The 18,161-nt window shown below is 45.9% G+C and overlaps 1 protein-coding gene across 2 annotated transcripts in view; it reads left to right on the top strand.

The window, feature by feature from the left end:
• LOC104691671 (sine oculis binding protein homolog) overlaps positions 1 to 6,267 on the top strand; it is a 113,220-nt gene extending 106,953 nt beyond the window's left edge. For both annotated transcript variants that reach the window (XM_010403294.4, XM_010403283.4), the window contains one exon: positions 4,862 to 6,267. The gene's annotated coding sequence lies outside the window, so the exon portion shown is untranslated. The remainder of the gene's footprint in view (positions 1 to 4,861) is intronic.
• The last annotated feature ends 11,894 nt before the right edge of the window (positions 6,268 to 18,161 follow it).

Raw genomic sequence — 18,161 nt, 5'->3', positions numbered from 1 at the left:
AATGTAAAACTTCGTGTTGCCTGCTTATGCTCCAAATATTTATAAGCCTTCCTTGAACCACTTGTGCTGCCACTTCTAAGTTCCTTATCCAAAAAGAGGAGAAAAAAATGCTCTTTCCCACAGGAATTCTCCAACTGAGAGAATCTTGAACATGACTAGAAAAGATACATGATGAAGTCATTGAAAATTTGAATTCTGACCCTAAATTTCAAAGTTCAGTTAAAATGCGAATTCAGTTTCATTTGAAGCAGTTTACCAAATATTGCTGAAATTGTTATCTTGGTGGTAAAAATATTGTTCCTGTCTTCTTGAGGTGGGAAATAGAGAAAATCTAAAGCATTATTTGGGCCCAGTGCAGGTTTTTCAGTGCCCAGCAGTGCTGGGCGTAAGGGAGATGCCCTAAGGGGCCTGGCACTGCACTGAGGTCAATGCTCAGTCTCACCCACTTGGTTCTTATGTGTTCTGAGTGGGTTTTTCCTCTTCATTCTCCCACAGTATAATCCACGTGACATTTTTGCCACCTGAGCATGCCCCCATGCTTTTGGATGAGCATCTGCTCTTGCTTAGACTTGAAAAGAATGAGGGCTGTGAAAACCAGGGAGAAACCCTGTGGGGACCGTATCAGGCATGCAGTCCTGGACGGTTATGGGCAGTGGAGTTGTTCATGGGAAAATAGGAAAGTGTTGATTGCTTCCTGATACTGGATGCTGAAACTTTTCACTAAAAAGGTTCATTGCTGCTTCAGAAAGTTTTGTTATGATTGTTATAATTTTGTGGCCCACAGTAACATTTCAGGTTAAAAAGCCAGGCCCAGGTGTGGCCCGGGTGAGGAGGAGAACTCTCAGAGGGAGGTACAGGCTGTGGCTCAGCAAGATACCCATCCTCACCATCCTGCGTACCACTACCAATAGTTAAACTGCCTTTCTCTGGCTATATAACTGGTTTTACTGGAGAGATCAGGTTGAATAAGAAAATTGAGAAGAACCTTGGAATAGCCAAAAGCATAGTGGTTTAGGCCCACAAGAGACAGCTGAAATGCAAGTTAAAGTTCCTATTCTGATTCAGACAAAATTGGAGGTTTAAAGAAGGGTAATCACATCACAGTGGTTGCCTGTTTTCAGGAAAGGAGAGTAGAAACTGTCTGGATTTGGTTTACCTTCTTTTTCAGTTTTGGAATATTTTTTTTGTTTGGTTCGTTTTTTTGGTGTGGTTTTTTTGTTTTGTTTTGGCTTTTTTTGGGGGGGGGGTGTTGTTGTTGTGGTTGGTTTTTGAGGGGGGGGAGGGTGTTTTGTTTGTTTGTTATTTTTTTAAAAATACCTTGCAAAAGTCCAACTTTATCCCAGCTTAGAATGGGAGAACTTGTTGAAGATCTGGCTGGTTTTTTTCAGAGGAAAATCGTATCTTCTGTCACATCTGCACACCAGTGGGGCAAAGCACACTATTTACGAGGCTGGAAAACACACTGGTGCTGCACTAGCTGGGGGACACTGGGCTGCCTTGTTGTTGTGGAGATATACCCAGTTACCCCAGTGTAAGTCAGGACTGGCCCTGGCAGGCTCTGTGGACATTTCCAATGTAGAGGTTAGAAGTCCAGAACTGTGATGGCATTTTCCTCTTTGCATGATCCATGTACATACCTCAGAGTCCCCCAAAGTATAAACCAGAGACCCACTGTCAGTAATAGCCTGGAGAAAATGGTGCAATAAGTTGGGGGTGTCCTTACCACTTCTTCTGCCTAGGCATAAAAGTCAAATCACAGGGCTCTTCCCCAGTGCACTCCCTGAAGTCACAATGTCTGCTCAGACTGCAGCTCATGTTTCAGTAGAAGGGAGAGCCTGAGTTCCACAGGTGACCCAAAGCTGAGGAGGATCTTTGGCTTACAAGGTCAGAGCAGAAGGAAATCACTATCTTTGAAATCCAGAGGTGGTGCTTAAGGACGCTGCTTGTTTTCCCATTTGTGCTAAAGGTCCTCCCTGTCTTTTGCAATATGGCATCCCTTCAGTTAGCTCATGGAAAGACAAATCACAGAGTATTCAAAGGGGAAGGTTTTAATGAAGAAGCTTGAACTGCTTTAAGAATTGTGAAAAAAGAAAAAGAAAAAGAGAAAATTACAGAACTATTACAAGTAACAGATGATTCCCGAGTGTTTCCAGGGCTGAGCTTGCTCCCATGCTGACTTTAGCTGCACTCTTGTGGTTTATCTTCAGAGCAGTTTCCCTGAGAAAATACTTGCAGTGCCTTTACTCTAGAGCCATGCATGTCCCAGATGAGCTAGGCCTCTTTTAGCACATCAGCATTCATTGTCTGGGTGAATTAAGTGCTGTGCTATATTATGGGAACTCTGCCATGCCAGTCCACATCAATGATTTTTTCAGCCTTCCCCACCCAGTCTCTAATTTTTCCTGAACAATAAGATGTGAATCTGGAGACAGAAATGTTCAATGGGGCATAGAATGACAGGGAAGCAACCATGGAAAAAACTGTGTGTGTGTCTGGATGTGTGCATGAGTCCAAAGGCATGTCAATGACATGGCCCCTCTGAGGGGACAGGACATGACTGGGGATGCCATCACTGCCAGCAGGAGCATGCTGCCATGCTTGTCTCCTGGGGCAGTGCTGGGAGCAGACACACAGGGATCAGTGCTTGGGGGTGGGGGAGCAGAAGGACATATCCCCACAGCTGAGCCAGCCAGCTCCTCAGCATGGAGGGGCAGGGAGGTGATGCTTCTAGCATTTGGCTCTGCCAAGCAGGGCCAAGCTTACCACCACAGGACAAAGGGCTGTAGCTCTGCAACAGCACCTGGAAAGAGCTGGGTAACTGCAGAGAGGGAACAGAGAGTGGGGAGGCTTTGCCTTAGCTGCCAAATTGACCTGCCGTGCTCTAATTCTGTGCTGCTCTGAGCAAGGACTTAAATCCTCACGTGTCAGGCATCAACCAAAGAGGAAGCTCTGTGTGGGTGAGTGCAGCCTGTGTCACAGCTGCCAATGGCTCAGGTTTTGACTAACAGCCACACAGCACCAGGAGAGAGTGCACCTCTCACCTACTGCATGGAATCACTGCATCACTATCTGAGCCCACAGATGAACCTCCAAGCACCTGCTATAGCTGGGTCATCATCCAATTGAGTTATTCTCCTTCCCCCCCCCCCTTTTAACAATAGGGCAGAAATGATCCTTCTTACTTGTTCTCTTTCCCTCATCTTTTCCATGCTGTCTCCTGGGTTTGAACTACAGCCTGCCTCCAACTTCTAGGTGGTCTTCCAATCCAGGATCAGCCCAGCCCTACTTGACTTTGGAAAGCAAGCAAAACCCAGTGTGCTTACCTCAGCACAACTCACATAAGCTCAACTCTATGGCTTTATCCTGATGAAAATTCTTTTGTGGTTGATGCAATTTTTCTATCTGATCAGCAATATTTGATGTGTGTTGAAGGCAGGTTCAGCTAGGGTGAAGAGCATATGTTGATCTCCTAAAAAGTAATTTGGGGTTTTTTGGGGGGAGATATAAATAGCTGACTTTATTGTACTGGTCATGCACGCTAGTGCTGGCACGAGGTGCATAGCATTGAGCTCTGAAGCAGTGATGACTAGCATGTTCTCATTTCTTTATAGAACTTTGCCTGCTATGCCTGATACAGATTTTTATTTTGTAACTTGATTGCTACAAAGATGCATTCATCAAACGCAATTACTGCCATATGAGCTAGTGACCAGGGAAGGTCCTTCTTGCCATTCAGCACAATGGACACTGAGTCCATTGGCAGCAGGGGAAAATAGACAGAACTTACACAGCAAGCTGACCACTCCAGGCAGAAAGCATCCAGGGCCACTGAACTTCTTTATGCCTCCCCTTGCAAATCTCTTATTGGTCTGTGCCATGTACCATGAGACTGGTTAGTGAGGGATGGAAATTAATTTCCATTGATGTATGGAAAGAGAGAAGTAGAGTGAGGTTTCATACAGACATTACAGGTTTAATTTGCTCTGCTTCCCTTTTTACACCAAGACTTCAAGCCAAAAAATGTGACAGAAAACAGCTGTGTACTTCACCTTAGTAGGTGGATACATCCCAATTCTCAGTCTAGTTCTTGTTCACAGCTCTCTGTAGACACAAAGAAGCTCATCTCACTGGGCACGTTGCCTGAAAGCACAAACGTTACTCCTTAACCTAGATGTGGTGGCCTCCATGCCATGGAAGTTTATGCTGGTCGACATATTCAATGTGCCTTCCAGTCTCTGCTTTGAGGAGGGTGGAGGTTTGGCAAGGGGATACAGGCACATTTTTGAGAGGGATTGCAGAGGAGCCAGTGTGAAGGGGAGATTGTGGAGCAGACGGAGAAGGAAAATGTGCCCCAGCACCAAAACAAGGCTGATCAGTACTGCAGAGTTTCAGGCCAAATCTGTAGGGGACAGCAGATCCCATCCAAGGAGATAGAGTCCAAAGCTCACTGTGCAGGGAGAGAGAGGGGACAATCTCTGCTAGGTAGCTTACATGGTCAGCTGACAAGGGAAGCAGAAGCACATGAAGCAATGGTGTATCTCCCAGTAGCCCCTAGAAAAACTAAGACTCAGGAGCTTATAACTGCCCGGGTGTTGTTGAGAATGAACTATAATTATATCAGTTTCCACCTTTTTATCACAGGAATTCCTTCGTCTTCCACTCCAGCAACCTTGAACGCTGCATGTCCCGATGGCCCTTGAGGCACAAGGGGCAGGCGAGGCTGAAGTGGTGGACTTGTGCCTCAGCCTGACTGCTTGCCCACTGTGAGGCTGTGTGGGAATTGAGCTCAGGCAGTGCCCAGCCTGCCTGCAGTGAGCCTCCTGCCGCTCACCCTGACCCCCTCTGCTTGTCTGCTTTGCAGGAGCACTCGCTGACAGGGTACCTTGCATGGAGAAAGGGAGCAGAGCAAACCACGTCACTCCACCGAATGACACCAGCTGGTCCGCTCACCACCCCCTCTGGCTGAAAGTCCAGCAAAGAAAGCAGCTTCCTGTCATGAAGCCCCTCCGAGGAAGTCTCGGTCCCACGGGTGCCTTTGACCCAGAAGACAGCACATCATGGATCCACACAGTGTGCTCAGCATTCCTGCGACCACCCCTCTTCTCCTCTTGGAACGCTTTTTCCTCTTGGTTTCTTGCTGGGGGGGATTTTTCACCCGGGTTTCAAAAACCACACGGACCAACATAGGTACTTTTCCCTCACTGACTTCGGAGTTCAGATATTTGAGATTGGACAATGATACGGATTTTTTTTAATTTTTTTTTTCCTTTGAAAAACTGCTGTGGTTTTGCTGCTACACTAAGAATCGTGATTTGCATTGTATGGTTTTGGACCTATTCAAGTTTTGATGGGGGAAAGGGGTAATACTGGAGTAGCAACGCTTCAGAGTCATCTCTGTCCTACCCATGATGCACTTTTAAATGAAGAGTTAGAATATTTTATTGGCTAATATACTTTTCTTGTTATTTTTACAAAGGCCACCTTTATCCTTTCTAATGCCATATTTTCAGTGTTACACTTTTATGGCTTTTAATTTTTGATTTGACAGATGTAAGAAGCAGCATGAATAGTTTATACTGTGGTTTTTCAGAGACTGAATGCCAAGAGTACTCAGTAAATGTTTATTCTTCTCAGCTTTCTCTTTAAATTCCCCTAAATAGCGCCCCATTTGGGAACAGAGCAAGAGTGTTGAACTAAAGACCAAAATTCCCTCAAGGTGTAAAATAATCTGAGGGGAATATTTGCTGGGCGTCACGAAAGACTTGGATGAAATTTCAACCCTGATGGTTTTCAGTGATCCAGGAAGGCAGTGAGACAATCTCTCCATATGCATAGCCCTTTCATGATAATTAGAATGGTATGGACAAACCAATGAAAACAAGGGTAAAGTGAGAAAGATCCCCCATGATTCTGTTTCACTGTTTGCTTTCTCCTGTCATGGTTAAGAGAAATGTGCAATTTGATCCTCAATCAGTGGGTGGAGGATAACAGGGTAGAATTTACTTGTGTGCACTTGTACAGTTGTAGCCAAGAGTCCAAAATACACTAGAGCATGTTATACTGGCACTGAATTGGTAAGAGAGTTGTGGAGTATCCCATTCTGACAAATAAAAAAGAAAAAAAAAGAAAAGAAAAAAAAATACAAAAACCCATAAAAACCCCACAAAAAATCAAAAAGAAAGAAAAAAACTTAAAAAAAATTTCAGATCACCTTGTGATTCAGTGTAACTGTTTACTAACTCGAATAAAGCAATTGTTCACTCTTGAGTGTTCAGAGTACACCTTTTCTATAAGGCTGCTGCGGGGAAGACAGGAGCAGTTTGCAGGAGCAGAGGCTCTGTGTCAGTGGTGTTGGGAGCAGGGCAGCAGGGTCAGTTGAACCAGAGCCTTGTAGTGATGGTGCACTATGAGCACTATGTATATACTGTATTTCTATATTTTCCTTTGTACAGATTCACTTAAGTCAAGCTACTGTTTTACAGGTGCTCCTTATTTATTAGAGCTGTGAAAGCTTGGAAATCACACCGGGCGAGTAAGCTCGCTTTTTAAAAAAAACAAACAAACAAACAAAAAAACCAACAAAAAAAAAGGGGATGGGGGGGGAATCCAGCAACTCCTGAGTCTAGGGAGAGAGCTCAAAGACATTTTGATGAAACATCTTCAAGAGAGCAAGAATTTGAAGCACCCTCTGCTTTCCTTTTGGTCTTGCAGCGCTTTTCTCTCTCCCTGACTGGTGTCAGATTTATTAAAACAAAATAAATCTCCAAGAAAAAAAAATGCACTTAAATGTGCTGTTGTTTTATTTTTCTTTTTTTTTTTTTTCCCTCTTTGTGCATGCAGTTATTCATTTCTCTACCTGCCTGGTCACAGACAAAAAGACCCCTGAGTCTGAAGCCACAGAAAAATATGTGTAAGTTGTTCTCGAAAGCTGTATCTATGTCCCTTCCATCTTTGTGCCTCCCTTGACACTTCTCAGTTTCTGCAGTGTTTAAGGCATGGGGAGAAAAATCCCTGCACTTAGCACAGTGCAGAGTTAGGTCCTGATCTTGGAGAAGATCTCTGGGTAGATGCAGTGGCTGCAGCTTCATTGATTTTGAGAGGATCTGTGCAAGCACAGTAGCCTCATGCTGCATCTGGGGCAGCGTACAGAGGGTATTCTGCCTGCCTTTTGTGAGGATGGGGCTTTTCTGTGCATGGACTCCCCCTGAAACCAGAGGTTCTTCAATGGACCAAACTCCTCCCAAGTGCCCCCAGGCCTCTGCAACTGCTATCTCACACAGTAGCATTTGCTTCCCAGCTCTTGGCCAGCACAGCCAGCACTGCTGATGGAGGGCTTGGAAATGTCCGGTGAGTGCTGGAACTGTTTGACTGATTTCATTACCCAGCCATGTAAGGCAAACAACAGCAGCCTAAGCGTGCCTGCTTGGAAGGGCACATAGAGTAAAGCTTGTCTCCCCAGTAAACAGCTTGCTGCATCTCTATTTATTCATCTGAACTTGGCTGTAAAACGAAGGCCGTGTGTATTGATCTTGATTTTGTCAGTGGTCCAGAATTGTTAGCACACATTTTCACTCTTCTGAAAAACAACAGACTCTTTAGAGAAATCTTTCTCTCTGATGAACCGGTTTTCTTTTCCAGAAATGGAATCAGCTTGTCAAAAATCATCAGGACAGCAGAGGTAGAGAAGGTGATCTAGGCTAGAGCTGGCATCACATGTTTCCACTGATCACAAACTTACCTTAGCTTTCCTGAGAATTTGCTCACCTTGTGCTTTCTTAACATCTTACCCCAAAATTCAGAATGTGAACAACTGCTTTGGACAGCTGAATCAGTTCATTGTTTGCTATTGAAAAAATATCTCCAGCTGCATATATGGGGAGAAGTACCCAAGTATACATAAACCTTGAGGAAAATGCAGACCAAATGGTACAATACATTATTCAAGAGAAACCTGCTTTATTTCTGAGGCCAAATCCATCCCTTGTATGATGCCAACAAAATGAATGGAATTACACAAAGGATGTAAAGGTCCTTTGCAATTAACGGGAACCCAGCAAACACTTGCAGAACGGTGCTCGCTTGCTGCTGACATTATTTATTAAGCACTAAGACCTAAAAGCCAAGCCAAGCTTTTTCCTGGAGAACTCATCATCAAGAAGACAAAGAAAATCCCGTGCACTGGGAGATACAGGGGAAGGTTCCTGCGTGCAACAGCCATCACTCCAGCTCTTGCACATGTACGGATTTGGGATGCAGAGACTGTCTCCATGAGCGGAGAGAGGCAGTTTTGCCTCGGGTCTCAGAGCAGCCGGCCGTGCATGCATCCCTTCACACTGCTGGGGCAGAGGGGGAGTGTGCTGTGATCAAGCTGCATGGGCCCTTCTGCTAGCACTGAATTCTTGCTGTCAGCAAGAATTTTGCCCTTGTGATAAAAGGGGGTCTGCGTGCTGCAAGCACTCTGCATTAATTTCCTCCTGTGTTGTCTTAGATGATTTTTGAAGGCTTTATTTTGTTTAGAACTACTACACATGACAGTTTTTTGAGTGGCCCAATTCCGTGAAAAAGGATGTCCCTCAAAATGAAAACAATTCATGCTTTTTCCGTGCTAAATGATAGAAATAAATTTGCTTTGTTCAAATAAGTGCTGTGAGCCAAATTTGCAAGGATGCTTATCCAAGTGAGATATCCCATTCTGAGGTCCATATTTGGACACTCAAATCAACACTCAGCCAAACACATGCATGAGGCATTTCAATGCCATTTGGAGTGTCCATATATAGAACTGGATGCCCAAACTTCATTGCCTTTGTTTTAAAAATAGACCTGGAATATAAAGACATCATTTAATAATAACTATGACAAACATTTTGTGTGCAAACTAAGAGCAAATTTGCTGATGCTGGTTCAGTTTGATTCCCCTGGAATTGCTCTGGATTTACAGAGGTGTAACTCAGAACAGAAGCAGTCTCTTAAGTTGTTATGCCTTCCACTCTCACTGGAAGTTGACTTGATATTTGGGATCCATGAGTAAGGAGAGGTGGTACTCAGTATCACTCAGTATCCATTGTGCAGCTGAGGGAGAGAGAATCAGGAATTGAGTTGAACCTGCTTCATAGTGAACATAAAGGCTCAAATGTTTTGAAACGGGGAGAACTACTTTACATAGATTTGCACACATTTTAGTTGTCATTTATGTGGTATTGGGCAAAGAAATGCATTGCTACCTTGAGCAACACTGGGACATTTTGCACAGAACATGGTAAGCATCAGTAAAACACAGAGAGCTGTGAATAACAGCAGAGCAGCAGCTTCTGGCTGTTTGCTTCCAGCAATGGTGGGAGCATGGGTCCTCAGAGGTGCAATGGATGCTGACCGCAGGGCGCTGCAGCACCTCCAGGGGGGACAGGGTGTCTGATACAGGGGTGCTCCTCAGACTGTCATGTTGACCAGTCAAGACCTGTCGGGACTTGAAGTTCTGTGACACTGTGAGGAACAGACTCGGCCACAAGGAAGAAGAAAAGAGTAACAGGCTGCTGACAGTCTTTCTCCAAGCTGTTCCCTGGTCTCTAAAGCATCACCTATCTACTGAAACAGGTAGGTGTCCCAGCCACTTCAGCCACTGCCCTACTGAAATAAGTTTTCCAATGATATTCAAGACACAGAGAGGCAGCCAAATGCCAAATGCCCAGGGCCCTTGTTTACAAATGATGCAAACATCTAAAAGTTGCATGTCCCTCCATCAGTTATCCAGGCACATGACTATCACAGGAGAAGGGGCAGCCTCACCTGCTCCTTCCTGGGGCTCCCTGGCATCTGGGCAGCCCACGCTGCAGGTGGGATCCTGCCCCAGATGGGAAGGAAAGCTTGGTTATTATTCACTGATAAGATAGCTGAGGGCAGAGATACGTTGTGATTCCCAGCTCTCAGCAGGCCTGCTTCTGAAGGACCTTGCTGGACCTAATTAGTAAAAGGAAAAGGCTTGAGGAAGAAGGAATGCTGCCTTCTTTTCCCGAAAAGTGTTGTACTCTGGGGGTTTGCTGAGGGACCAGGAGACTCAGCTTCACTCTTCTTCAGCTGAGGGAATTGAGCCCACACAGGCACATGCAAAACGAGAGAGGCTGTTATCCCTTCCCATGTCCCAGGCCAGAATCGATGTGATACAATCTGTCCTGGCTGGTCTACTGGGACACAAGCTATGCCAAGAAAGGCAGGAGAGATTCTCTTCACTTCTCAGGGAAGAGACGCGGATGTGACATCCACAGTGCCAGGAAGAGGGGGCACAGTCCTCCTATTAGTGCTTGAGGCGCTCTCTTGGAACAAGGGCATCTGCTCCTTCTCCCGAAAGGGCTTTAGAATTGCTGCATTTACTGATCCATTACAGAGCCCACCTCTGAAGCAAAGGGAGCCTTCCCTAAGCCAGCTCCAGGAGTTCAGCCTGCTGCAGCCCCACTGTCCTCCATGCTTCCCAGGCCCTCAGCTCAGCAGGACAGGGAGGGCAGGCAGCCAAAGAGCTCCCTGGGGCAGCAGCACTGGCAGCATCACTCAGCCAGCTTTGGAGTGGGGGAGTGTGTGCCAAGCTGGCAGAGCTGCCCCAGCATCTGCCCCACATGTGCTGGGTGATGCTCGGCCTTCACATTACTTGCCCTCTCCTGAGTACCTCGGGAGAGGGATGTGGTTTCTAACTCTTGCCAAAGGAGATTGATTTCTTGCATCCCAGTTGCTAGCATGGTCTTTGGCATGACAGGCATTATGTGAAATACAATGTTTGGGGGACACACACACACACACACACGGAGACACACTGACGCACACACACAGACACACAGACACACACACACAGAGGACTCGGGAGCAGTCCCAGGTATCTCCCAAAACTCAAGGCAGAGCAGGCACCCAGGCGCTGAAGCATGGCTGGATGCTGGGGAAAGCTTGCTGCCACCCTTACAGCCCCACGAGAGGTCCAGCAGGATGATTTACAGGCAGGGTCAGGTAGAGGAGCTGACACAGACGGGTCAGCGAGGATGGGTGCCAGCCCACAGGCTTATTGTCAGTCGACATCCAGGGAACGAGGTGGGAAGAGGGGGGAGCATGAGTCAAATTCCTTAATAACGTGAATTATAAAATCATTTCCTGTGTTAGGGGTTAGGAAAGAGAGCGCAGGACCCGGAGATCTTCCAAACAGAAAACAGCTTTTGTTAAGGCTTTTGGCCTAAGGAGTTTGAGGAAGACTGGGGGGGTGGTGGGAAGGGAAAGTGCTGGCACATTTTTGGCTGGAAGCCTCAGACAACATATTTTTTATTCTAGTCTTTATTTTTCAAAATAAAATTATGGCAAAGCAGCAACAAAGAGGGGGGAAGAGGGTGAAATTAGGAGGAACAGTACCCAAGTATTTCCCACTTCTTTCTGTCCCTGCCATTAAACGCACAGGGTCTCCTTTATTATATACAGTAGCAGGATTAAGTCAGCAGCCCACAGGCTAGGAATGCAACAAGTTTCTTTCATACTTATTGATCCTTTTTGGTTTTTTGGGGAGATTGTTTTCATGAAAGTTTAATTCACCTTTTTTAGCTTTTGAGTCTAACTGCCACAAATTTTATCCTGCTTCTTTGTGAAATGCTAAATCCATCGGTAGGTTTTAGTTTTCCTGGTGTAACTTTTCAGAAACTGTATATCTGCATAGCAACCCCACTGGAGGCAGCTTATGTCACGGTATCACATGTCAGAAAGATGAAAAGAACTCCAAATCTGAGCTGCTCCACAAACTTATGTCCCCCATTCTCGGACATATATCTTCTGTACTTAATATAAGTGTCAGGAAGGCAACTTCAAGGCCAGAGAGGTGCAAAGTTTTATCTTGGAGATGACAAAAAAGAAAAAATTGCCTCAATTCAGCCTTATGCTGACAGTCAAGTGAGAAACAAAGATTGTCTTTTTCCTCCTCTCCCCACTCCCCCTGACCCCCACCTCCCTGTGTCCCTGTTGTCTGCTTCCAACTGCAACCTGAGCCTGAATCCTGAGCCCAGTGTCCAGATTAGAGATTGTTGACTCAGATTTAGTGGTGAAATTTGAGCCAGGCCCTGTTGATGGCACAGCCTTGAAGGAGCAGGTTTACTTCAAGCCAAAAGAGAGATTACATGTCAGACGAGAGCCTGCCTTTTCTTTATCACAAACTTCCTGATCTCCCTCTGTTCTAACAGTGTGTGTGTGTCCCCCCACCTTGTGCCCATTTTCAATTCCTTCTATAGGGTGTCATAAATCAGGAAATTAGCAAGTGTGTAGCTGCCCTTTGCCACAGGCAGAGACAATGAGCTTGCTGTGTTTTTAACCAGTGGGTAGCACTTAACGTAATCAATGGAGAGCTACGTGCAGAAAGGATGAAAAATTTGGTCTCGGTCTGACCACTTACGGGGCTTTTCTCATCACCCAGGCAAGCTGCTTTTATGAGAATATGACATGCCCTAGAAGCTTGCTCTCCATTTTGCAGGAGAGTCATTAAAAGAAATCATTACATGTTTTTTTTTGTTCCTTGGCACACACGCTGCTTTTCCTTGGCTTCTGATTTCATCCATCTTTCAGGCGCTTCGTGCCTTTAGTAATTTATGTGCAAGATTTTTCCAAACCTCCAAATGTTTTTCCATTTGGCAAACTGTGGAAGCCTCCACAGAATGTAACTGTAGAGTTTTCTTGTACTTCAAAACATGAGCCCTGTTAACACAAAGATGCATCTAATACTTGTAATCCTGTACATAAAAGCTATAAATTCATCTAAGACAATCAAAGACATCGTTCCTTCTTGTGAGTCTTTACCAGCCTTGTTGCTGTAACCCCTTCCTTGATCTACGAAAGGAGAATTTCTCTATGAGCATTGTTGTTTTCTTTAACTATAGCTTTTGGAAGCTTTATAGTACCATATGGAGAACCATTTTATTCTGCTGCTGTAGCTTTCTCAGTGCAGGCTATAAATTAGATAATTTTCCTCCTGTCTGATAGCCACACACTATCAGTCAGACACATTTGCTCCCACCAGAAAATCCAGGAGAATTCAAAAGAAAGAGATAATCTTCCCACTGTATAGAATCTAATGGAAACTTTTATTCCCTACTCTAATACTTACAACAGTTGATTTAAAAAAATGTACGTATTTCACCGTCCATTAAGCTCACAGGTTTGTAGACTGCTTTTTACAGAAGTCTCCTCACATTGCTCCTGTCCAGCCCCTGTCTTTTGACAGGGATACATGCTGGAGGATACTCTGGCTGGGCTTTTTAAGGGCTCCTAAGGGGATCAAGCACTCCTATGCATTTTGGGGAGACTTAAGGAGGTCACCCAACAGGGTAAGCATGGCCTCAAGAAGCAGTTAGGCTGCCATAATTTGCAATCTGGGCTGCTGTGGCTTTCTTTGGGAATGCAAACCCAAGGGGAGATTCATTAAATATTTTTGATAACGCAGTCCAGTGAGTGACATCCCTGAAATAGCAGGGTATGTAACCATGAGAAAAGAGATCTTTTTTCAGCCATCCATGCTCCTGGGAAATTATCAGACACTGAGGCACAGGAACAGTATCTTTGCTTTTATTTGTTTATTTTCAAAATCCCTAAGTAGTTTACAAGGTTGCACTATAAAATACTTTCATTTTCTGGAAGTCCCAACTGGACCAAGTTCCTGAAAAAAGAGTCTGTTTTGCCAGCAGAAATTGGTCCAGTTCAGGCCTAAGGTATTATTTACACAGAGTTGTGCTCCATCCTTGCCTTCTCGGCATGTACTGCACTGCTTGACCTGGAAATAAATTCTCAGTGAGACTATAGAATAACTGGTGGGATAAGTCGCTTCAACAGTTCTTCACCCAAACTCCTGCATCTAAACTGAATTTACATGGGAAGAACTTTTTGTATTTCATTTGAGAAAGGACATCTCTGATGTCTGCCAGTGCAAATCCTCCAGAATCAGTCTGGCACAGAAGAGAGGTGAATCAGACCAGTGGCAGGGACTTCTTTTTTAAAGAAATGAAGCTGAACGCTGAGAGCCTTGACAGTCCATTCCTGTCTTAGTGTCTATCTGTGTGAGTCCAAAGAAAGCAGAGAGAAGGGTCAGTGAAATTCTTCCAGCCAGCACTGCTGTGATGGAGAGCAGAGTTAGTCTCTTATGTGTCATTCCTCAGACTGCCAAACTCTGGTGACAGCTCTCTGAGACACACATGACATCCGCATTAACAGCTGAAGATGTCATTGTGATCTGAGCTATTATGGTGAATTTATTGCTGTTATATCACTTTAAAATAAACTATTCCCTGACTCCATCAGATTAAGAGTACTTTATCAGTGTGGGCGTGAGGCACACTTTCTTCTTGTAATTTCCTTTGTCTTAAGTGACTCTAGACTTTTGCTTACCTTATTGGGTTGATAAACTAGCATACTCTATTGTCAACATGCATTAAAAAACAATACTTAGCTGTTGAGGGAGAGAATGTGTGGAAAACACCAAGGATACCAGGACACACGTATGTGTTTTGCCCAGGCTATTAAGCGGCAGCATTTTACCATTTGCACAGCTCTTTTTTGAACCTAGTTTTTGTTTTTGACTGGCTGAGTGCTTTTCCTGCTCTCTCAAACTCCTCTGCATTGCATCCAGTTTGCTCTTCCAGAACTGATTGACTACTACAGCAGGTCACCACCCCTGCTGAAATCAGCCAACAAGCCGACCATAACCCCAGCAGATGTTTGTGGTTTATAGGCCAAATGAGGGCCCAGCAGACCAGTGAAATACCAGCACCACAGATGTGGAACCTGGCCACTTGACACGAGCAACACAAAGCCCCGTCCTTCCCAGCCGGGCTGGGACTTCCAGAGGAGCAGAAGGTCTGAGAGACTAATTAGCCTGCAGAGCCAACACACTGGCCTATGCTCCATCATTCTGATTGGCACAAAGTCCTTTAATGAAACGCCACATGAGTGAAGTCAGATGAGGCCCCTCTGTAACTTCACCTTGGAGTCTGGCAATCACCTGAGTTCATGATGTCCTCAGAATGTGCCAGTCAGCTCTGCCAGGCTCTGCCACTCACCCCAGCTGGGCTGGGGATGGCCAGCCAGCCTCATTACCACAGTCTGCACTGCTCCTGTGCTCCGAATGCAAAGTGGGGACATATAACCTCATGACATGTCTGAGAAAAAATGTATGTCGGTTTTTTTCTTTTTCTTTCTTAGTTACAGATGCTGCTGGTAATTACTGAGGAAAAGAAAGACTGTCAGGACCCCAAAGAGATGGAGGATGGCATAGTCCATGTTCAGCCAGCCTCTTTTGTCCAAAGTACGTTCTTGTGCTTTCTGACAAGACAGACACAGATGATCTTTGTGGTTAATTTAACTCCCGAAATCTCCAGGGCGCCTTGTGGTATAGATTGCCGCTGGAACATCGGGAATGTGTGGTTCAAAGAAAAGGTGGGGGAACAGCAGCGGCGTTGAGAACCCACTGCCAGGCAGAGAGAGACCCCGAGCCCGTGTCCTGCTGCCTCAACGGGCCTTTCCCACGTCCCAGTTCTGGCGCCGAACGATGTGGGCCAACACGGAGCCTTTCCACGCGCCGGGTGGCGGGGCTGAGGGGCGGGCAGCGGCAGGGATGCTCTTTGGGGGATGAACGGTGTCCGAGCGAACGCGGCTCATCGCGGCCCGCCCCTCCGGCGCCACCTGCCGGCCGCTCCCGGCGGCACCGCGGGCTCCCGGCGGGAGCTGCCCCGGGCGGCGGCGGCGGACCGGGATCCCCCGCGCCCATCCCGCCGCAGCCGCGGCCCCCCGGGCCTGAGGAATCCGCGGCCGCTGCCTGCCGCTGCCCGCAGCCCGGGGCCGACGTGCGGGCCGGCAGCCACAAGGTGTCAGCCGCGCTCCGGGCAGGTGGCCCCGCCGCTGCTGCGCCCGACGGCGGCTCCGCGGGGTGCGCAGCCGGGACCCGGACTGGGGTCGGAGCTCATCGCTCTCTCCGCCGCTTCTCGCCATGGAGTGATGGATGGCGAGCGACGCCTCTTGCAGCCCCTGCTCTCAGGATGGCTTGCAAGCCGTCAGATGTCGGCCGTGGGTGATGCCCGGGGCTCTGCGGGGTCCTGAGGATATGAAAAGCTCGGAGTTTAGGGTGAATCCATCGAAGCTGCGGAGGAACCTACTTGCGTCAAAGGCATTGAAATCTCTGAGGGGCTTCAAGGAAGCTAAGCACTTCAGTAGGAATTAGGGACCCAAATATTATCAGAGTGTGTGTGGTTTAGGGGCAGAAGTGCCACTGCAGATCTCTGGGATCAGCACTGCCATGTTTCGAACTGGCAGCGCAGGTCCACTGGCCCTGAAACGTGATCACCAGAAGGTTTGTGGGGCTGCGGGGTTTTACACCCGCTGCGGGCAGGTGCGTCTCTTGCAGGGCTGCTCTAACGGCACTCTTGGTCTCCAAAGGAATGACATTGCCAAGGTCCCTGCCATGGGATACCTCTCATTCCTGTAGGCAGTCCTGCAGGCTCCTGTTCCCCAGGCCTTGATTCTCTGCTGGGAAGCTATAACACAGGGTCTGGCAGCTCCAATAAACCTGGAGTCAGTGAGCTGGTGGATTTGGCCAACATGATCCAACAGCTCTTTGTAAAAATTAAGTGGCTCTGTTGGAGACCAGTATGTACCATACTTAAAATAAGTCTCCTTTTATTGGTAAGAGACAGGAAACAACAGTGTGATTAACTTATTCCTAAAGTATGTGCTTAACTCATGGAAATAGAGAAGCTTTTTTTTTCCCTGCTTTGTGTGTAGTTATTTATGATGTCTACTGAGGAGCCAGGTCCCAAAACAGTGTTCCTTGTCCCCCAGGTAAAGAGCAGGAAACTGATTTCTCACCTGTTCTTCATTATGAACTCTAGAGTTCATTGCAGATTGACGTTGGCCTCTACTGTGCATAAACCTACAACTACCCCTTTGCAGGACTATGAGTGGTTAAATGATGTCTCAGAAAATCCTTTGTCTGCACCTGGAAATGCAGATCCTGGAAAGGAAAGCACAGCACATTTAAAAGGAAATCATCCTATTCTGTGAATGTATCCAAAGAATCCTTTACATGTGATGATTTCTTGGATTAGCTCTGTTAATCCCACATGATGTCAAGATGATCCTCCATGGCTCTCCTTTTGAGTTATGCTTGTAGAGCAGAGGGTGAAGGCTGCTTCCCCCATGTATGGTCTGTTACAGCTAGAGAGCTGAGATGGTGTTTTTGGCAGAGGATAACTCTGGATTGTGCTTCCATGTAACTGCTTTTATACTCTGTTCTCTAAATTTAAGCACAGAGAATGCCTCACTGAAGAAGTTTCCTCTTCTCAAACACAAAGGCATATGCAGATTTCCTGCATATCTTATTCCATAGAAACAAAAACAAAACCAAAGAAGATATATATAAATAAGCTTTCTTGTAGGATGGCCTGAGTCAGGTGGCGTGTGCAAGGCACCACAACCTTCAAGAGAGAAACTAATAGAAGGAATTTCACTTTAGGATCAAAATTAACCTATATTGGATGTAGAAAGCAACTTGAAAGATAAAAAGAAACTAAAAAATGCTATTTCTTCATGTCCAAAGAGTTATTATTGTAAATGTGAACAGAGAGAAACAGTTATTTCCACAGCTCTAATAAAATTACAGAAGGGGTGTAGATCTTTAAACAATAGTTCCCACATACTTCTTTGGGATTTTATCTTTAAGAAGTTCAGTAAATTTTCTGTATCTTTAGCTGAACTGTTAATCCCCATAATTGAAATTAATTAACAAAGTACCAACAACCACTATCTTTAAAAGAAAAGAAAAATTAATTCATGAATTTGGATTCCCAGGCCAAATGGGATACTTTTCTGCACCTTTTTTTTCCTCTAGGAATCCTTTTTGAAAAAGTACAAGAAATATTTGGGGTGAAGGGCTGTGATGCTGTTCATTCGAAATACTTCTCTGCCCCTGTCCTGCCCGTGTCCTTGACAGTCCCTTTATTTTTATGGCTTTCCCCACCTTTTTCTGACTCAGAGGGGAAACGGACCTGATCTTGCTCAGCAGGCAACACTGGGGAAAATAATGCTGTGACGCCTAGGCCACCTACTTAAAGGTGCGTGCCTCTTTATGGCTGTTTCTAGAGCATCAGCAGCTATGGGCAGCTTCTGAG

The sequence above is a fragment of the Corvus cornix genome, chromosome 3, assembly GCF_000738735.6.
Source record: "Corvus cornix cornix isolate S_Up_H32 chromosome 3, ASM73873v5, whole genome shotgun sequence".
Classification (NCBI taxonomy): Eukaryota; Metazoa; Chordata; class Aves; order Passeriformes; family Corvidae; genus Corvus; species Corvus cornix.
Note: the sequence above shows the minus strand (reverse complement) of the source record. Positions and strands in the feature narration are given on the sequence as shown.